Source organism: Ovis aries, chromosome 18 (genome assembly GCF_016772045.2).
Source record: "Ovis aries strain OAR_USU_Benz2616 breed Rambouillet chromosome 18, ARS-UI_Ramb_v3.0, whole genome shotgun sequence".
Taxonomy (NCBI): Eukaryota; Metazoa; Chordata; class Mammalia; order Artiodactyla; family Bovidae; genus Ovis; species Ovis aries.
This window is the reverse complement of record NC_056071.1, coordinates 44884378-44904345: the sequence shown is the minus strand read 5'-3', so window position 1 is coordinate 44904345 and position 19968 is coordinate 44884378. Positions and strand designations below refer to the sequence as shown.

Here is a 19968-nt window from a genome sequence, read left to right as displayed (position 1 = left end):
GAGATCATTGATTCACTTGGGGAACTTAATTGATGTATGACACTCCCCGGTAAGTTTTAGGAATTCTGCCTTTACTTGCTTGCATTGGATTGGGGAGCACATTGCCTTCTAAGGCAGAAGTTCTCCACCAGAAACATACCATACCCTAGTTCCAAAAAATCAGAGAAGGTAGGGCTCAGCTTTAAATATGTCCTTCCCCTAAACATGCTGAGAAGGAAAAATAATTCTAACTCCGCATATAATACTGACATTTGAAAATTCCACATTTAATGTTAAGTAGTGTTTGGTGACTTATGTCCCAAATACAGACAGAACTTCACAAACAGCCTGTCACTTGAGTTCATAAAAGTTCTTTGCTTGACAGAGAATAGACTAGTGTGACCAGGCTTGGCAGAATTTATCAAGGGAGAAGAAAATTGCACAATCCTTGTTTTTACTATGTTATATTTTTCACCACAGCTAGTCATATTCCTCGCTTCCATCCCGCCTCTCCAGAATTTTTTTAGTCCTTGCATAAAATTAAAATTGTAACTTCTGGCCGTATACTCAAGTTGAATTACCCCAGATACTTTTCATTTATCTTCTTTTCAGAGGTGTGTGTTAGAAGGCATAGATTGAAATAATTAACATGTGTTCTTTTCTCAGCCTGGTAGATGACTCTGCTACTGCCTTCTCCACTAGGTGCCAGCACAGCACCGCTCCCTGCTTGTCTTCATTTCTGGTTATTTCAGCTAATCCTCCAGAGTCCTGAATAACGTGGATTTTGCATGTACGGTGTACTCTGGTTTGGTTGGTTTGGTTTAGGTTATTTTGACTAAATTGAATCAAAAAGAGTCTCATTAGATTGGTTTTCTAAGCCCTAAGAATTTCACTTTCAAAAATTATTCAAGGTATGATGAATTTAAGTTGATACCAGCAGCAAGATCTTTTATTTTTAGTCTAAGCTCTTGCTTACAAGCTCAGTATTAATTGTGGGAGAATAAATAATAGTCAAAATAATTACAGACTAAGCAACCATATAAATAATTTTAAAGCTGGGTGGTATATATCTAAAGTAATAAAAATAAAATTTTGGATGGTTACTGGTTTTGTTATTCAAGAAGTAATTTTTAATTTGCTACAGTTATTCCTCTCTCAATATTGTGTATGTAATTTAATGTGTCATTTGTTTTCTTTCATCCAGTTACATGTTTAAAATTTATTTGAAGTAATTCTTAAACATTCAGAATGAAGATAACACCATATTTACACTCATTCTTTTAAAGTAGTCTATTGGTGATGGACAGGGAGGCCTGGCGTGCTGCGATTCATGGGGTCGCAAAGAGTCGGACATGACTGAGTGACTGAACTGAACTGAACTGATGTATGTAACAAGCTTCAAAATTACGTATTTAAGCGCATTATTGTTCACCTACTATCATGGATTTCATTATTTTTAATTAATTAAAAAAATAAAAACCTTGAATTTTTCAATAATTAGCAACTGTAATAATAGAAAGTAAAAATTATTCTATGAACAAAAGCAGTTATATTTAATTTTGTATATCCTAATCTATGGAAGGAAGCACAATAAAAAATTCCAGGCCATAACTAAATATATACCATAGATCTTTTATCTAGAAAATATCATCAAAAGTGCACATTTTTTAAAATTTTATTTTTTATTAAAATATAGTTGATTTATAGTGTTGTATTAGTTCCAGGTGTGTAACAAAATGATTCAGTACTATGTATGTGTGCGTGTATGTATATATGTATGTACATATACTTCCTTTTCAGGTGTTTTTCTGTTATAGGTTATTATGAAATATTGAGTATAATTCCCTGTATTGTATAATAGGTCCTCACTGGTTATCTATAAAATACAAATTAATGTGGTGAAAATATTTATTTAAATGTTGGAAACTATATGATTCAATATTTATATCAAAATTATATTAATTTCAAATTTATTTGATGTAGTTATCTTGATAATGTAAGTTTACACTATAGTCAATACTATTGTTGCCATCATTCTTACTTTTTCCTAAATGTCAAATATATAGTCAAAACATTCTCTGTAAAATTTTTTGCAATATAATGTTTGAAAATAATGAAAACCATAAAATGTTGACTGCCTACACTGTGTATTTAGGCTAACGGGGCAGTTGCATTTCTAAAATGTGAGATGATATTTTTTCCCCCTGTTTTATGGTATATTATAGAATAGGATCACTGTTGTTACTGATCACACACATTGTAGAAAAGACCACTGTGTGATCCCAGAGTTTGGTTTGATACTGCTTAGTATCAATATTTTGAGTAAAGCTTGAATTATTCAAATATCAGGAAGCTTCCGGACCTATGTAGGTATAATACATCCTGCATAATTCTGTTTCTCCATTCTGATTGTTTCTTTTAATCTGTAGAAGTACTTTTGTGACAAGAAAAAAAGGAAAAGAAAAGCAATGAAATACTGTTTAATGTGAAACAGAGGTTCTTAAGTTCAGTCTCAGAAGCAAGATCAAATGTCCTATCCAGTCATTCTATATCTGTAATTCTTTCACAGTACTTTTCTTGAGTTTCTCAGATCAGCCCAAATCCTGGTTGGAATACTGTATTGTGTCCTTTTTTAGACTATCATAGTATGGTCAGCGTCCTATCCAACTTCAAACATGGTCATCTGTAAGTTTGAAGTTCTTTTTTCCTGTGAAGTTCAATAAAAGATTTCAGTGTTGAATTCAACCCAGACCACAGAATGATTAAATTCATTGTTTTTGATATGTTTTTTTGCATGGGGAGATATTATGTAATTGAGTTGCTTCCATCTTTGCAATTTATTTTCTTTAAAAAAAAAAAAAAAGGTCAGGCTATTAACTATATATGGCAATTAAAGGAAAGTGCACTGAATGTCCTGGCAACCCAGTACTTTTTTCTGTGTTTGATTTAGGCGTCTGTAAAAGGACACCACTCATGCCTTTATAGTTAAAATGCTGTCATTTCCACAATAAACTCCTATTTTTAGGAGTTTTGGTTTATAACTCAACCGTTAAAAAAAACCTACATTCAAATTCGTGTATTTCTTCTTTTAATCTGAGAGAAAATTTTACTAAAAACTTAGAATCATGGCAGTTTCATCATTTTAAATTTGGAAGAAACCAAATGAAAAAAATGTCAGTGGTTTTGAATGCACTTTTTTTTTGTTCTTTTTCATTAGTTATATGGGAAAATACGTTTTAATATATTCATTCAAAGAGACTGCCAGGGTTAGTTTTTTTAAAGTTGTAAATATGAATTCTCTATCAAGCACATTTCCTTCTGCGAGGGGTTTCATGGCAATATGATTGAAAAGAATATATTCAAGTACATTGATTTTAAATTTTAAAAGTTTTTTTAAATACTGAATTTAAGTATAATTATGAAACTTTTACAATAAATATTTTTGTGTATACATTTTAAAATTTCCTATTAGATTCTCTTTTTATAAAACTGTGTGGGAAGGTAGGTATCTACAGAGCTAAGGTGATTTTTAAAGTCTGCTTCTGTACCCTGTGGAGAGCTCCTGTAGATGACCCAGATTTCTTTAGGAAAGTCTGAAGTACAAAATGATACTAAGCATAAGAAAAGAAAACACAATAAGCAGAAATGAGATTTCCTTATTACTTACAGTTCACGTTCTCAGTCACTAAAAGTGTCCATGTTTTCTGTTTATTCATTTACAGTTCTAGGTAAGTGTTGCTAACAGTGGCTCATCCTTTAAATTTCCCTGTGTCTTCTAAATCTGTTTTTTCCCTTTTGCTAAATCCATAAGCAGAGCTGTACGTATACAACTTACTTATGTGTGTATGTAAATACTGAATATTTCCCTCTTAAGGAACCTATTAATCTATTTGCTATAAAGTACATTTTCTTAAAACAGCTGCTTCTTCACATACAGCAGTGGGAGGCAGATTATTGTGAAAGTGAGAGAAAGGACAGAGACTGGATTGGTTTTGAAAGACCTGACAAAGCTCAGGCAACCTGGCGATGGTATGTCAGGAAGATTTAGGTGGACAACAAGAAGATTATAGAGATGAGAAAGAGGGGCATAAGTCATGTTTACTCAACAGAACCACTTAACAAAAATGCTGTCCTAACAATCAATGTACGTGAATATATTCTTTTCAATCATATTGCCACGAAACCCCTCACAGAAGGAAACGTGCTTGATAGAGAATTCATATTTACATTTCCCTCCTCTGGATCCAGCTTACTGGTTTAGGAAGAAACAAGCCACCCTCCTTTGCTTCCGTGAAACACAGAAACATAGTTTTCTTATGTTTTTCCATAAATGAATCTGACAAATTTAGATATAATAAAAATTGTTACAAGTTATCTGGGAAACAGAATTTTGCAACCAAACTCACTATTGAGCAAACTCTGTTATATGAAATTCCACCTCTACACAAGAGATGTGTTTGAGGGAATTTCATTGATTATACACAGATTCATAATTTAAGTAAATTTAAGTAAAGTTAAGTAAATTCTGTTAATGTATTTAAAACATGGTTAGACTTGCAAAAATTTGGTTTACATAAAACTTTAGAAAGCTAAAAGTAGTGAACAAATCTATTATTATGTAAGCATAAGAACATTAAATCTGAATACAATATAGGTTGATCTATTTCCATGATGCAGTAAAAGAAATAAATTTATGTTTAAATAAATTTGTTTTACTCATCATATAAGCCATCTATATATGTATATATATACATATATATATGTGTCTGTATATACATATACACACAACCCAACTTGACTGTTTTTCATCAGGTTCTTGTTTAGAAGTTTATGAGATTAACTGATTGCTTAAAGAGCCAAAAATGTCTTCATGGTTGATCCTGTTTGATCATTAAAGTGAGTAAAATAACCAGATGTGATCTTTGTGATTAAAGTGGATTGGCTGTGCAATGATCCCATTGATTGTTGGCAATCATTTATTATTATGTATTGAAAAATAAAAATCAATCAAGCAGAAGAAAGCCAATGTGATCCCAAATTTAGATAAATGTTGAGTAGGATGCAGAATAGAAGGGGCTGACACAGAGGTGCCAGGGATCTAACCCTCTGCTCCTCTAACACTATCCAGAGTGTGACAGTCTCCAATAAGTACTTTGCCCCAGTGCACAAACAAGGTGGTCTTGCCCTTGTGAAGAGATGTGTCATCTGGTATCAAGCAAACCTGGCTAATTAGAGACCTACATCAATAGACTCCTGTGGAGTCTTGGTCAAAGCCCAGGGCACCATCCATCCTATGCATGAAGATCTGATTTGTTGCCATCCATCTTTAAATCAGATTCTAGGTGTTGCCAGGAGAAGGCTTCTGTAAGAAAGATAAAGTTTAAAAAAAAAAAACCACAATTTAACAGTCAGACCTATATATACAGTTTAACAACATGTTTTCAGGGGTGTTTGAGAAAATAAACCAGGAGTAGAAGACTGCTCAGGCCTACTCACAGCAGTTTCCTGGGCTCTCAAAGGAAACAACAAGCCAGACATAATTGGTCCCTGGGGAAAGAAATAAATTCAAATAATAATAATAATAAAGTGTTCTCTCCAGAAAATGTCTGAAATAATAGGTTAATTTTAAACGTAAACATGTTAGTTAACCCATGCTTGGTTAGTATATAGTTTTATTTCTTGGCCATGCATTAGAAACTCAACCATTAAAACATTAAAAAAGAAAAAGTCTTTTTCCTCTGTGCCATGAGTTTTCTCTTCTTTCTGACCTCATGGCCATTGCATTTGCTTCGCTCTCTACCCAGATTGCTCCTCTGGCACCTTGCATGACCAGCTCTTTTTCCATTTAATAGAGTGTTTTTATCAATGATAGTCTGTCCTCTCTCTGTCATTGTTTTTTGTTTGTTTTCTTCATGATTCAAAATGAAGTTGACATGGTTTCCTTTATTTTTTCCTACTCTCCACACCTGTCCACTCCCAATTAGCTCAAGTGGGTATACCACTTCTTGGGAGGGAGGCTCTTTGGTGGCCCTATTCTTCCTAGGGGCCCCCTACACTGTGGGATGATGTGGGGCGAGGTGGGACTGTGTGCCTTCAGCATCCATCCAGTTTGCTCAGACACAGCAGTTTTTACAGTGCAACTGCAGGATTTTGTTCAGCAACAGGCATTCAATCAACTAGCAAAAGAAAACTTAGCAGTGTTCTGAGAAGGAAGCAAATATTTAGCAAATTCTCCTTGCCTTTTTTTTTTTTTTTTTTTTTGTCTCTCAAGCTGAAATGTAATACCTATCTGTCCTTGTTGTACCAGAGAAAGAGTTCTGACTGTGTCCTTGTACCTCTAGTTACACTGATATAAATGAACCTCAGGCAGCATGAAAATGCATGCAGCAGGGTGGAGGGGAAGCATTATGCTTTGATCTCCCCCACCTTTAAGCATTTATTTTGTTTCTACATGAAAATCAGTTTGTAATTCTTCTAGGATACCAGACTGAGAAATTGTATGATTTTCCTTTTGGATAATCTAAAAGGAGAAAGTGGAAAAAATAAAAGTGATATGAAAACTATCATATTGACACCCCCCCCCAAAAAAAAGCCTCATATGTATACCTTTATTACTAGTCCTGGTATTTCTGCTGATTAAAGAACAAGAGAAATAGATCTTGCCTTCCACATGTGCTTTGGACAGACCTATGGCTAAAAATCCTTAGGAAAAGATTCCCAGAGTCTTTGGGTGATTTCCATTTATTCTGAGAAGTTCTTGTCTGTGATTGAGTTATCGCCTTACATTGTCAACACTTCTATCACAAAGCAGTTCCCAAACATGGAAAAAATTGTCAGAGGCTTTGGAAGCTAGTGCAGAGTGGTAGTAATCATTTAAAGGGCTTATCTACCTACCTTGAGCAACACAGAAGCTGAGAAAAGGCAAACAGTACAAACGGTGGCCAGGGTATGGGAAATGGAGACGGGACATGGGAGGGGGGTATCATGAAAAGCATTCCAGTCTGCTTGGTCCTTCACAAATCCTAATGAGATAATAGCTCATCCAGTCAAGCCCATTCCTTACTTTCAGGAAATGCCACACAGGTAAATGAAGAAATTATTTGAAGAGGGATCATGATGGGTGTGGACTGTTTGTGATTCAGCTTGGCAGAAATGTAGATGCTAAAGATTTCTTTAAGCCTGACTAGGATTGATTTCCCCTGATGGGCTTCTCTCAACTTCTGTGATTGTTGGCCTGAGGTTTGCAAAACTGATGGTACCCAGAGATAAAAACCCAGTACCAGTAGCTGAAGGAAATGTGGAATAATTTACCCTAGAGTTACTATTCTACCATTTAGAGACAAATTGTCTCTTTCTTGATATCCAAACCAGGCAGAATTCTACTCTTTAAACTCTAAGGTGGCCCTTTTAAAAACAGAAGATCTAAATGTATTTGTCTTTTAAAAGGAAAGCTTAAAAATGTTATTTTACAGACAGTCGGAAATTTAAAAATGAGAAAGATGAAAAAACCTATGACCTTACTATTTTTGGAGAGGTGTGGTTGGGAGCAGAATCTCAGAATTAGATATAAACCACGTTTATTCTGATAGTACTTGAAGGGTGTCCTCCCGCTACTTCCAGGTTTCTTTGCTAGGTTTGCAAACAGTGCTTTATTCTGTTTCAAATATACTGTAGTCTGATATATTGCAGGGGATGGCAGTGAGGAAAGAAAGTGAAGGTCGCTTAGTCATGTCTGACTCTTTGCAACGCCATGGACTATACAGACCAGAATACCGGAGAATATAATAGCCTTTCTTTTCTCCAGGGGATCTTCCCAACCCAGGGATCCAACCCAGGTCTCTGCTTTGTAGGCAGATTCTTTACCAGCTGAGCCACAAGGGAAGCACAAGAATACTGGAGTGGATAGCCTATCCCTTCTCCAGCAGATACCCCAGCCCAGGAATCGAACTAGGGTCTCCTGCATTGCAGGCAGATTCTTTACTGAGTTATGAGGGAAGCCCACAGTGAGAAAATTTGGAGTTAAATCCTCTAACCAATCAGACGTTAAAGAATGACAATAATGAAATAATGTGGATTTATTTCACTAAGACGTTGTGATGAATGTAGATATTAGATGCCTCCCATATGAGCCTGTTTGTGTCTACAAAATAATTTAGTTCTCAGGACTAACTGAGAAAGAAAATCATAGTGTGCACAGTGGCATCATCTTTCACATAGTCCAGGTGAGAGAATGCTTTGAAAACAGTTACCATATTAGAGTCAGGGTTGGGGAACAGAGGGCCCTCTCAAGTCAGGCTTTCCATTAGGTCCCATCCCCCCACCATTTGGCAACAGTTTGCTCCGTGTCTGGATGAGTTGAAATGGAAAGATGTGAGGAACTGAAATTTAATTATGATTCAAAATTATCCTGTTAGGAGATATCTGTGAAACATTAAGGTGCTTAGCAAGAACAGTATTTGAAATACTATGTAGGCAGCTAGAAAGTCTACACTAGTTCAAGACTTTAGGATCCTAAAAAGTTGTTTGGAGGTGTCAGTGGCAGAATATGGATTTTAGACTGAGTTGAGAGCCTTCTGGGATCTCTTGATTATCTTCCTATTTAAAATATGCTGATAGATTAGAGTCTTGGTGATAGAGTCTTGGGGAGAACCATGAGGTTTTAGCTGCTGATATTTATTTATTCGGGCCTCCCTGTGGCTCAGATGGTGAAGAATCTGCCCACCTGGATTTCATTGATTCGTCAGCGGTAGTGCTAGGTATGGTATGTTGTTTGAAGTATCTTGCGGAATGAAGCTCATAAAAGTGAAAAAGCAAGGCTACTAAGATGGAAATAGTGCCAAGAAAATGTAGGAGGTGCTTTTGTTGTTGTTTAGTCACTAAGTTGTGTCCAACTCTTTTGTGATCAAATGGACTGTAGCCCACCAGGCTCCTCCGTCCATGGGATTTCCCAGGCAAGGATACTGGAATGGGTTGCCATTTCCCTCTCCAGGGAATCTTCCTGACCCAGGGATAAAACCTGTGTCTCCTCGATTGCAGGCAGATTCTTTACCACTGAGCCACATAATAAATGTTAAGTAAATCTTAAAGTTTTGGGGATAAAAGACACTAAGCATACAAAAAGTTTCAAAATCTTAGCTCTTCTATTGTGTGTGTGTGTTTGTGTAAAATCTAATTAGAGTGCAAGAGAATTTTAACAATTGTATTTTGTAAACTAAAAGCCAAATTGTGCTATCTTCTTTTTACCTTGTAAGTCTTGGAGAATTAGAAGTTAAGTGGAAATGGCATAGGGACTAGTATCATTAATTTCAGTCAGTGGTTGGTAGCTGGTGATTTATAGCTTTAATATAGATGAAGAGTTAATTCCCAAGGGATTTTATACTTTTAATATTTTTTATCTCCCAAGATAAAACAGATACAGATTTGTTGTAAGGAAGAATTTGAATCTAAGAATTTTAAGACTCTAGAATTTGTTACTCAGAAAGTTGTGTAACTCACTAGAATTTGTGGACTTGCTTTTGCTTAGATACTTTAATTATTAGAGAGTCACCTTTCTTAAGAGATTTGTTCATCTTTGAAATAAAGTATGTGAGGTTCCCTGGATTATATTTAATAGAAAGAAAAAAAAAAAACAAAGAAAGGCAAAAAAAAAAATTTAATAGAAAGGTATAGTTTTGTCTGAGATTTAGTCAGTGGTTCTCTACTTATTTCCTTAAAGATTAATAGCAGTGTAATTTCTACTTTTTACCCAAATAAGCTTATTTTTAAAACAGTTTGGGTTTAAACAAATATGAATTTGAAAAATACCCTTTCGGTGCTTAAAAAAAATCTAATTAAACTTTGGTATTTTTCTAACTAATATTTTCCCTTTTATTTATTTTCCTGGAAAGCTAGCTTGTAGTCAAAAGCCATTTCTAAAGATAGCTTTAAACGTTCAGCCATTCTTAGCATCAGAGAACCTAATGATGCTAAAATCTTAGGATCCAAATGTCTCCTCACCCATCTCTTCTATTCATTTCCTCTTTAGGAAGCTAAAAGAAGAATTGTTGTGAGTAAGGTTAAAAGAAACTCCACTTTGCTCCCTTTTATTCTTTTATCTACAGCACAGAAGCAGAAAGAGGAATAAATACTATGGTATTGCTAAGTCCGTTATTTCCCTATTCATGAAGCTTTCCATCCTGGGACTTGAGAAGGGTACTGAATTGCATTCTGATTCCTCTTATTGAGTTTGAAGATAGTTCTAATGTGGAGGTAGATGAAGGTTTTATTAGTTTAGCTTCTCTGTTTGGTATTAGTGCCTACCTTAGCTTTGGGTGCGTGCTAAGTTGCTTCAATCATGTCCGACTCTATGCAACCCAATGGATCGTAGCCTGCCAGGCTTCTCTGTCCATGGGATTCTCAAGGCAAAAATACTGGAGTGGGTTGCCATTCCTTTCTGCAGGGGATCTTCTCAACCCTTGGAGCAAACCTGTGTCTCTTACATCTCCTGCACTGGCAAGTGGGTTCTTTACCACTAGTGCCACATGGGAAGTTCTTAGCTTTGGGTATATTAGCCAAAAAATGTTCATGAGAAATTGTCTTCTTCTAGGGCCTGGTGACTCAGATGGTAAAGAATCTGCCTGCAATGCAGGACACCCAGGTTTGATCCCTGGGTTGGGAAGATCCCCTGGAGATGGGAATGGCAACCCACTCCAGTATTTCTGCCTGGAGAATTCCATGAACGGAAGAGCCTACAGTCCATTGGGTCGAAAAAGAGTCGGACACAGCTGAGCGACTAACACACCTCCTAGGGCCTGGATATTTTATAATAGAACTTTTGAACAAAACCTAAGTAAAGCTTTTGAGCAGAGACAACTGATTTCCATTACAATCAACCTCTCAAGATTAACAACTGGTTCTGCTGTTGAAGTTGACAAGCATCAAATACCCTGGTGTGCAGGTGTCCCTGTTTTGTCATTGGAGAGCAGGTAGCATAATCTTCAGTGGATGCATGATCCCCAACAATGAGGAGTTTCTCTCAAAGCTGCCACCAGTTGAAGATTCATTTTTAAAACGCAAGAGTGGTCAACCCAGGTAGGGCTCATGTTTTCCTCCCCAGCTTTATAGACACAAAGTAAACATCTTGTAAGCTCTGTCCTGTGCAAGAAACCATCTTTTATTAGTCATGCACTTTTAATTCCAGTTTTAATTTTAGTTTTTAACTATATCTGATTGGGGTGTGTCCTGATTTTAGTTATTCAGTTCACCTTGCTTTCATTTTGGGATTTAAACTTCCATTAGAATAACTACAGTAGGCTTTCAACTTTAATGTAATTTTATGTAATGCTACCAAATAACAATACCTAATATTTATTTAGTGCTTTTTCTTAAGGCTTGAAGTATTTAATGTGCTTTTACTTATTTAATCCTTATCCTGTGAAGAATATTAGAAGTAGGCCTTATTATCTCCATTTTATAGGTAAAGAAAGAGTCATGAAGTAGTCAGGGAGTTTGTGAATGTTCTGAGTTCCAAGCGCACTTATGATGATTTTTCAGTTTCCCTGCCTTCCCTTCTCAGGGGACCTTGTTGCCTTGCAATATACTATAAATACATTATACAGTGTATAGTTTTACTATTCTCAGGCCCATCAAGTTTAATGGGGTAGCCTGGCATGGTTCCTAGAGCAGGATCATGTACATGATAAATATTACTTTAGAAGTTGATGGATTTTGGCTTGAACATGCTTTACAGTTAACAAACGTAACAAAAGGGAACATGTGCCATTTTGTTTTGTTTCTCTAGCACCTAATGTGGTGCCTGGCACATAGTAGGCACTCAACAAATATTTGTTAAATGAAAACACCTCATTAAAAAAGTAGCACGATGAAGAACCAGACTATTAAGACAAATAAAAGGAAGTACTACTTTACTCAGCAGGAAGTGCTTAAATAGGACAACCTATCTCCACCATAAATCCTTTGGTTCTTGTTGAGGATCAGCGGCTGATCTGGGTAGAATGTAGCTCCAACCAAGTGTGTTGACTTATGGAGTTACTGATCCTAGAGCTGAAAGGGCCATTTGAAATCATTTAAGCCTTCTCTTCAAAAAACATTTTTAATAGAGGAGGAAATTGAGGTTGTATTTCATTTTGCCTTTTAGAAACAGAAATTACCAAACAGACAAATTTACTTTTAAATTGTTTCATTGAGTTATCTGGGAAAGGGAAAGTGAAGTCGCTCAGTCGTGTCCGACTCTTTGCGACCCCATGGACTGTAGCCTCCCAGGCTCCTCCCTCCATGGGATTGTCCAGGCAAGAGTACTGGAGTGGGTTGCCATTTCCTTCTCCAGGGGATCTTCCCAACCCAGGGATCGAACCCAGGTCTCCTGCATTCCAGGCAGACGCTTTAACCTCTGAGCCACCAGGGAAGCCCTTGAGTTATCTGGGAGGCATATATTTTTTCTTATAATATATTTTAAGATATATTAACATTATATTAATATAAATATATTTTAAAATATTCATATATTTTTTCTTACTTATATGGAAAATTTTGCCAGATTGAGGTGCAGAAAGTTTAATGACTCTTTGGGATTACATGGAGACTCTGGCATAATCCAAAGGAATTCTATTTTTTGGCTATTTTATAGCAAATAGAGACTATTGTCACAAACATCTCTTTCAAAATATCACGTCTCATATTACAAAATGTCTCTAATTAGCTCAAAATACATGGTAAAATTCTCAAAAATCCTTGAAAATTAGTTTGATTTTATTTTGCCACCACCACAGAATGACACAGAGCAAAATTCTGAGAGCATTCTAGTTGCCACTCATTATATACAGTTAGCAAACCTTGTGAATTCTAATTCCAAGTCTTGTAAATTTATCTGAATTACTGCATTAGACTCTTAACCACACCTCTCTCCTTTCTATATCCCTTCTTTAAACAATTTCCCACAACTAAGGTTTCTAACATATAACCCCAGTGTTTCTTTTCTGCCTTATATCTTGTGATGACTCCCCATGGCCTATACAATTCAGTATAATGTCCTTCTCAGAGCCTCCCATCTTCTGGCTTCTGACCATCATACCAGCCTCACCTTCTGCTGTTCAGAGTATGAAGCATTCACCACATTGATTTATGCATGCTTCCTGAACTCTCTACTTCTACATTTTTGCGAAAGCTTATCCATCTGCTAAGATACTTTTCTCTCCACTCTACCTGCTGGATTATCCTCATATGTGTTATGGTGACCTCTGACAAGCTTCTTATTTGCCTCTAGTTTGAACTGTGTGCCCCTCCTCAGAGAAACAGCTTTATACTCACAGTTGGAAGTAATATTTATGATTTTCACTGCATAAATGAAAATATCATGGCTTTCAATAACCCATTTATTTCCCTCTAGGAATGTGTAATTGAGGCCTGATATGTGTCAGGTGTCATCGCAGTCTCCCTTGCTTTAAATAAGGGACTCAGGAAATTAACTCAAGGTGCACTGAACTCACAAGTGGAAAAGCAAATGAGTCCATGGGAGTCTGAAGGAGAGATGTCAAAATTAGATAGACAGAATGGCTGAGTCCCTTTGCTGTTCACCTGAAACTATCACAACATTGTTCATCAGCTATATTCCAACACAAAATAAAAAGTTTAATAAAAAACAACAACAAAAATTCAAAATGATGAGAAAAATTAGATAGGCCAGTTCAGGGAAACCTTTCTAAAAAGAGGTGATTTTTGAGCTGAATTTCAAAGAACAAGAAGGAGTTAGACAGCAGAATGCAAAGGATTTGGATAAATCAGTGCAGAGGTACCTAACTCCCTCTGATGGCTACAAGAGGTTTAATTTGATAGGAGGGACATATGAGGAGATGGTAGGGGATGAGACTTGAGAGGCAGGAGGATGCCTGAACATAAAGACCCTCATGTGTTAGATTGAAGAATTTAAAATTCATGTAACTGTTACTGAGAGATATTGAAGGATTTTAGATAGAAAGATGAGAGGACTTTGCTGTAAAAAGATTATTAGGATAATAATGTGAAAGACAGCTAGCTATGAAGTGGGTTTAGAGGGTCTGAGGGAAGTGATATTGTGTCATTTAGACGAGAAGTTCAAATGTCATATAAGGCAATGACAATGTGGATGAGGAGGAGTACATAGAATCAAGTGATATTAGGAAGGTAAACTGGAGAATTTGGTGATTGGATCAGGGGCCTGAAAGAATGGGGAGGGTTTAACATGACTCGGTTTTCTGATTTTAGCAACTTGTGGAAAAGTGGTTCCTATTTTATTCTAAAATCTCACTGTTTCTTTAAATGTTCAACAGTAGAATAATGTTAAATGTTTTTCTGAAAACCTGATTATTGGTGGTTTTATGCTGTGTTTTTTAGCTTGCCAGAACTGAATGGCTTAAGACAACAATTTCTTAATATTTCTTCTGTTGGCAATGGTTTGATAAACTCAGCAAGGTGTTTCTCACTTGGGGTGCAGCTAGATGCAGCTAGGGCAGGAGTCATCTGAAGGCTTCTTAACTCACGTATCTGATTCCAGGCTATAAGGACTGGTTGGACATTTCTCTCTCAAGAGGCCTCTGTGTGTGGCTGTGTTGGGTTTCTACACAGCATGGTACTCTGGACTTCTTACAGAGTGGTTGCTTCCTCCAGAAGTGATTGTTCCAAGAAGCCAAGTGAGAGCTGCAAGTCTTCTTAGAATCTAATCTGAGAAGGTATATAGTGTTATATTCTATTGATCATGGTAGTTATAGACCAGCTAAGATTCAAGAGCATAGAAGTGACTCCAACTTTCAAAGAAGTAATGGTTACACATACATGGTTAGCCATCTTGGAGAAAAGCTATGTTATAACCTCTTGTCATAGTTCTTTTTAAGTGAATCAAGGTTTTCCCTTGATTCACTTTCACCATTTCCCCTTAAATATTTTTTTTCTCTGTCCTAATGGTAGAGGAATAACAGAACCATTTTTTATTTAGAAACACAAAATGTTTTCCAGCATCCAGTGTTTACATGCTGTTTATTCTGTTCAACATGATAGCCAAGCCTGCTAATTCTAACCTATACAATTCCTATCACTTTTCCATAGCCGCACACCCCAAATCTTCTTTTATCTAATATTCTCTAATTAGAAACAGACTTACCTTTTAAGAAGAAAAAAAATAATTACAATGTTTACTTTTCCCATTTTTCTCCAAGATAGGGATAGTCAATGAACTAAAGCAATGAAAAACACATTGAAAACAGAATATCTCTATAAAAGGCTCTGTTTTAGCTACTTAAGGTGGGAATCTAATTCTCTACCATTTTAATAGGAACAAAAGTCCTATGAACTGTGAGTGGAATATTTTGGTATTCATTTGACAAATATTTATTATAGGCCACTGTGTCCAGGCATCTTGCTTGGTAGAATTGCTTACTCTTACAAGAATATTCAGAGAAGACGATGGCACCCCTCTCCAGTACTCTTGCCTGGGAAATCCCATGGACGGAGGAGCCTAGTAGGCTGCAGTCCATGGGGTCATGAAGAGTCAGACTGAGCGACTTCACTTTCACTTTTCACTTTCATCCATTGCAGAAGGAAATAGCAACCCACTCCAGTGTTCTTGCCTGGAGAATCCCAGGGATGGGGGAGCCTGGTGGGCTGCCATCTACGGGTTTGCACAGAGTCGGACATGACTGAAGTGACTTAGCAGGCACAGCAGCAGCACAAGAATATTCTTGCTTGTTTAGAGCAGTTTTTATCTTTTATGAAGACCTTACATGGTGTTAGGTACTAAATTACCATTACTTTGAAGTTTTTGTAAACCATAATGATGCTAATATAGCTACTCCTGATATGTCAATGGAGTCATATGAGACTGTTTAATGGTGACTTCGCGTTTTGAAAAAATGCTCCAAAATAATAAATTCCATTTCCATTTTCTCTGTATAATTATTTCTAACAAACCTGCCATTATGCAGGATGAGGGAATTCTTTCTTCACTTCCATTTAAGTGCTGTTGATATTTATAGTGTTAGTTTTTCCTGCAAATAAACTCCTTGAACAACTGGGCAAACTGTTCACATTTCTCCAGAATGATTCTTAGCCAGGAAAATGGGGTACATTTTAAGAAGAGGATTTTCTTTGCAGGGATTTTGTTCTGATTGAATAACCAGATGGAGAGTCACGGATTTGAAAATGTTTAGCTGAGTAGTTCGGCATTCTCGACTGGGTTCCACAGTAGGATGCCAAATAAAAATCACAATTTAAGCTGTTATGAATTAATGAGAGTCTGCAATACACATACCTACTCATTCTAACCCAGACCCTAAACACGCATGCATTGTGGATAAATACGTTGGAGGATAAACACGGATCCATAATGTACAACATTATCCTCCCATTAGTTAACCATGGTGAAGTTTGGAAAAGTGCTTCCATTATTTTTTTAAAAACACAACACTCTACTTACAAGCTTAATCCTACCATAAAAGTTGATTGAAATCTGGCAAAAAATAAAATAAATAGTAATCAAATTAACTGCATTTTATTTAAAAGCAAAGCCGTCACGTTTAATGTTTCTGGCATTATTCCGTAAGTAAATTAGTCCTCTTTGGAGTACCTGTTTATTTTTCACATGTGACTATTATAAATTCTTATGCTGTGACTGTTTCCAGGACTTAGGAATTACTCTGAGTTGTTTTAAAGATAAGGGTATCAACTCAATGTTGTCATAATGAGGCAAACTACATCAGGAGGGAAAACTGCTCCCTGGGAAAGATTAGATGCTTTAGGAAGTCAGCATTAATGCTTCTGGGTCTCTGAGGTGTCATTAAGAAGTCAGTGTTTTAGGACCTTAGCTTCCATTGCCTCAAGTTGTGTGCTGGGTCCCAATAATTCCTAATGAAGGCTGGTTTCTACACAATAAAGAAAATAGGAAGACTTGCCCCGCCCCAAATATTTGCTCATACACCACTCCTGAAGCTATTAGCTGTTGAATCTGTGATTTCAGACACCAGAGAGTTCATTATTAATATTTTTGGAGACAGGCATAAAGCTGGATTCAAGTCAGTTTTGGTTTCTATTTCCATGATTAGGCAAGGATACTGTGGATACTGGAGAAGGAAATGGCAACCCACTCCAGTATCCTTGCCTGGAAAACCCCCTGGGCAGAGGAGCCTGGCAAGTTACGGTCCCTGGGGTCCCAGAGTCAGATACAACTTAGTGACTGAACAATGACTGGATATAGAGAATTTGTTTTAAAAGGTAAAGTTTTTCTCCACACAAACTGTCTCCTGGGGTGGTTCTCCATGCTTCTAGAGTTGCCTGTTTCCTGATCATCTAGCTAGAGGTAGCATCAGAATCTATATATAAACAGAGACACAGTCAAACATTTCAAGTGAATGCTGTTGCTGCAGACTCCAATGGGATATTCCTAGCCTTGCTGCAGAATTTTCAATTTCTTCCTGTTGTCCAGGAAAGTAAAATAGAAAGAAACCCCTCTGTTTTCACCTACCCATCTTTAGACCTCCAGACATAAAGATGACCCTTGGAAGAGGAGACTATGTGATTAAAAAAAAAAATAGATTCAGGCTGTTTCTGGATTGATATGGCTAAAGAGCTATTGAAAATCTTCTAATTTATTCAAATGTCTAAAATATCTTATTAATTCAATAATTTTACAATGCTTTTTAAAAAAAGTTGTTAGTGGCATCAATACAACCTAGAGATTTCTCTAATGTGTCAAACTGGAGAACTGAGATATTCCGCAAGGGATTGGTTATAACTTTTCAGTTATATGGAATTACTACACAAGTATCCTCTTTAGATTTAGTTGAAAGCAGCAGATAGTCTTGCAGATAGTCTTTATAGTGCGCCTTTTTTTTTTTTTTTTTTTTTTGTAGATGGGGGCACTACACAAACATGACTGTATTCCGAAATATTTAATATATGAGTACCAGTGTAGTAAAGTATCTGCGCTACTGTAGGAGCCAGTATTCTAAGCTGTGATCTCTTCCAAGTCCACACTCTTGGTTCTCAGCTGGGTGCTCCTGCTCTTTCATGTGCTAATCTTCATGCATTTCATCACTATGTTGCCCTCTCTGCTTTCTCTTTTACCTGACTTCTTGGTTTTATTATTTGGCATCTCAAGATAAATGTCACTCCATCTGTATCCTTAGGTAGTTCTGAGAAGTTCCCTCCTACTGTTCCACTTACCACCACTGGCTTAATCTTTCTTCTCCCTCTTCCAACAGTTTTCTTTTGTTCTCCCTCAAATGTCTTTGTTTAAATGTGTTACCTTTTGTGTGTGTGTGTGTCCTAGCTAAGAAATTGTTGCCTAGCCAAGGTCAAGTTTTGATACATTGTGTTTTTGTTTTCATTCGGTTAAAAATATTTCTAATTTCTGTTATGGTTTCTTCTTTGTGACATATTTTGAATGGTATTCTTTAATTCTAAATAATTATGAATTTTCTAGATATTTTCAATCACTCATTTTTATTTTAATTCAGTCCTAATCAGAGAATATACTCTTTTTTATTTCAATTTCATCAAAATTATTGAAACTAGTTTTTATGGCCCAGCAAATAGGCCATTTAGTAATGTTTCTCGTACACTTAAAAGACTATATATCCTGCAGTTGTTGAAATGGAGGGGTTTATAAATGTTAGTACAGCCAAGTTGGTTGATGATATTCACCTCATCAATGTACTTACTGATTTCCTGTCTTCAGCTAACAAGTACATTTGTGAATTTGTCTGTTTCTTTTTTCAGTTTTGTCTGTCATTGCTTCATGCATTTTGAAGCTCTGTTATTAGGTGAATGCACATTTAGGATTACTGTGGGGGTCTTTTGTTGACTCCTCTATCATTATAGAATGTCTGTCTTTATTCTGATAAAATTTTTAAGTCTATATTGTCTAATATTATTAACAGTCATTTCTGGATTTTTGTAATAATTAGTGTTTACATAATATATCTTTTTTGGTTTCTTTAACCTATCAGTATTATTATATTTTATCTACCAGACAGCATATAATTGGGGCTTACATTTTAATTTACTCTAAATGGATAAAATCTACCATGTAATAGTTTAAACCTTCTGCATTTAATGTAATTATTGATGTAGCTGGATTGAAGATTACTATTCTACTTGTTCTCTTTTTGTTTCAGTTTAATTTGTTCCTTTATCTCTCTATCCTTGCTTTCATTAGGATTATTTTTTGCTATTGTACTGTATCATCTTTATCACCTCATTAGCTTTTCATTCTTATTTTTGTAGCTTTATTTGGTTTTAATTGATATAAACCACATATTTAATGCATACAGTTTGATGGGTTTGGACATATACAGATACCCATGCTATCATCACCATGGTATTAAATATATCCATAACCTCCAAAAGTTTCCATGTGTGTGTGTAGTAAGAACACTTAACATGAGATCTACACTATTAACAAATTTCTGAGTGCACAATACCACGCTGTTAACTATAGGCACTAGGTTATTTAGCACATATCTAGAACTTTTTCTTCTAGCAAAACTGAAACTTTATTCCCACTGAACAACAACTCCCCACTTCCCTCGCCCCGCCCCATTCCCTGACAACCACCAATCTACTTTCTGTTTCTATAAGGAAAAGATACTTTTTTAGATATTTTAGATACTTTGACTCTTTTAGATGCTTCATATAAGTGGATCATGCACTGTTTGTCCTTAGGTGATTGACTTGTTTCACTGATCATAATGTCTTTCAGTTCCATGCATGCTCTCACAAATGGTAGATTGTCTTCTTTTTGAAGGCAGAATAATACTCTATTGTACATATGTACTGCATTTCTTTATTCATTTGTCTCTTGGTGGGCTGTTGGGTTGTTTGCATATTCTTGGCTATTGAGAATAATGGTAGAATGAGTATGTGAGTGCAGATAATCTCTTTGAGATCCTGATTCCCATTCTTGTGGATATATACTCAGAAGTGGGATTGCTGGATCATGTGGTAGTTCTATTTTTAATTTTCCGA

General features: G+C 36.1%; 1 protein-coding gene and 1 non-coding gene across 2 annotated transcripts in view; one reads left to right on the top strand and one right to left on the bottom strand.

Annotated features, from left to right (window-relative positions):
- Positions 1-19968, top strand: part of SLC25A21 (solute carrier family 25 member 21) — a 527236-nt gene that overhangs the window by 238655 nt on the left and 268613 nt on the right. The gene's annotated exons all lie outside the window — the stretch shown is intronic.
- Positions 12311-12382, bottom strand: TRNAS-GGA (transfer RNA serine (anticodon GGA)). The gene has a single exon. It is a non-coding gene; the product is annotated as a tRNA-Ser (tRNA).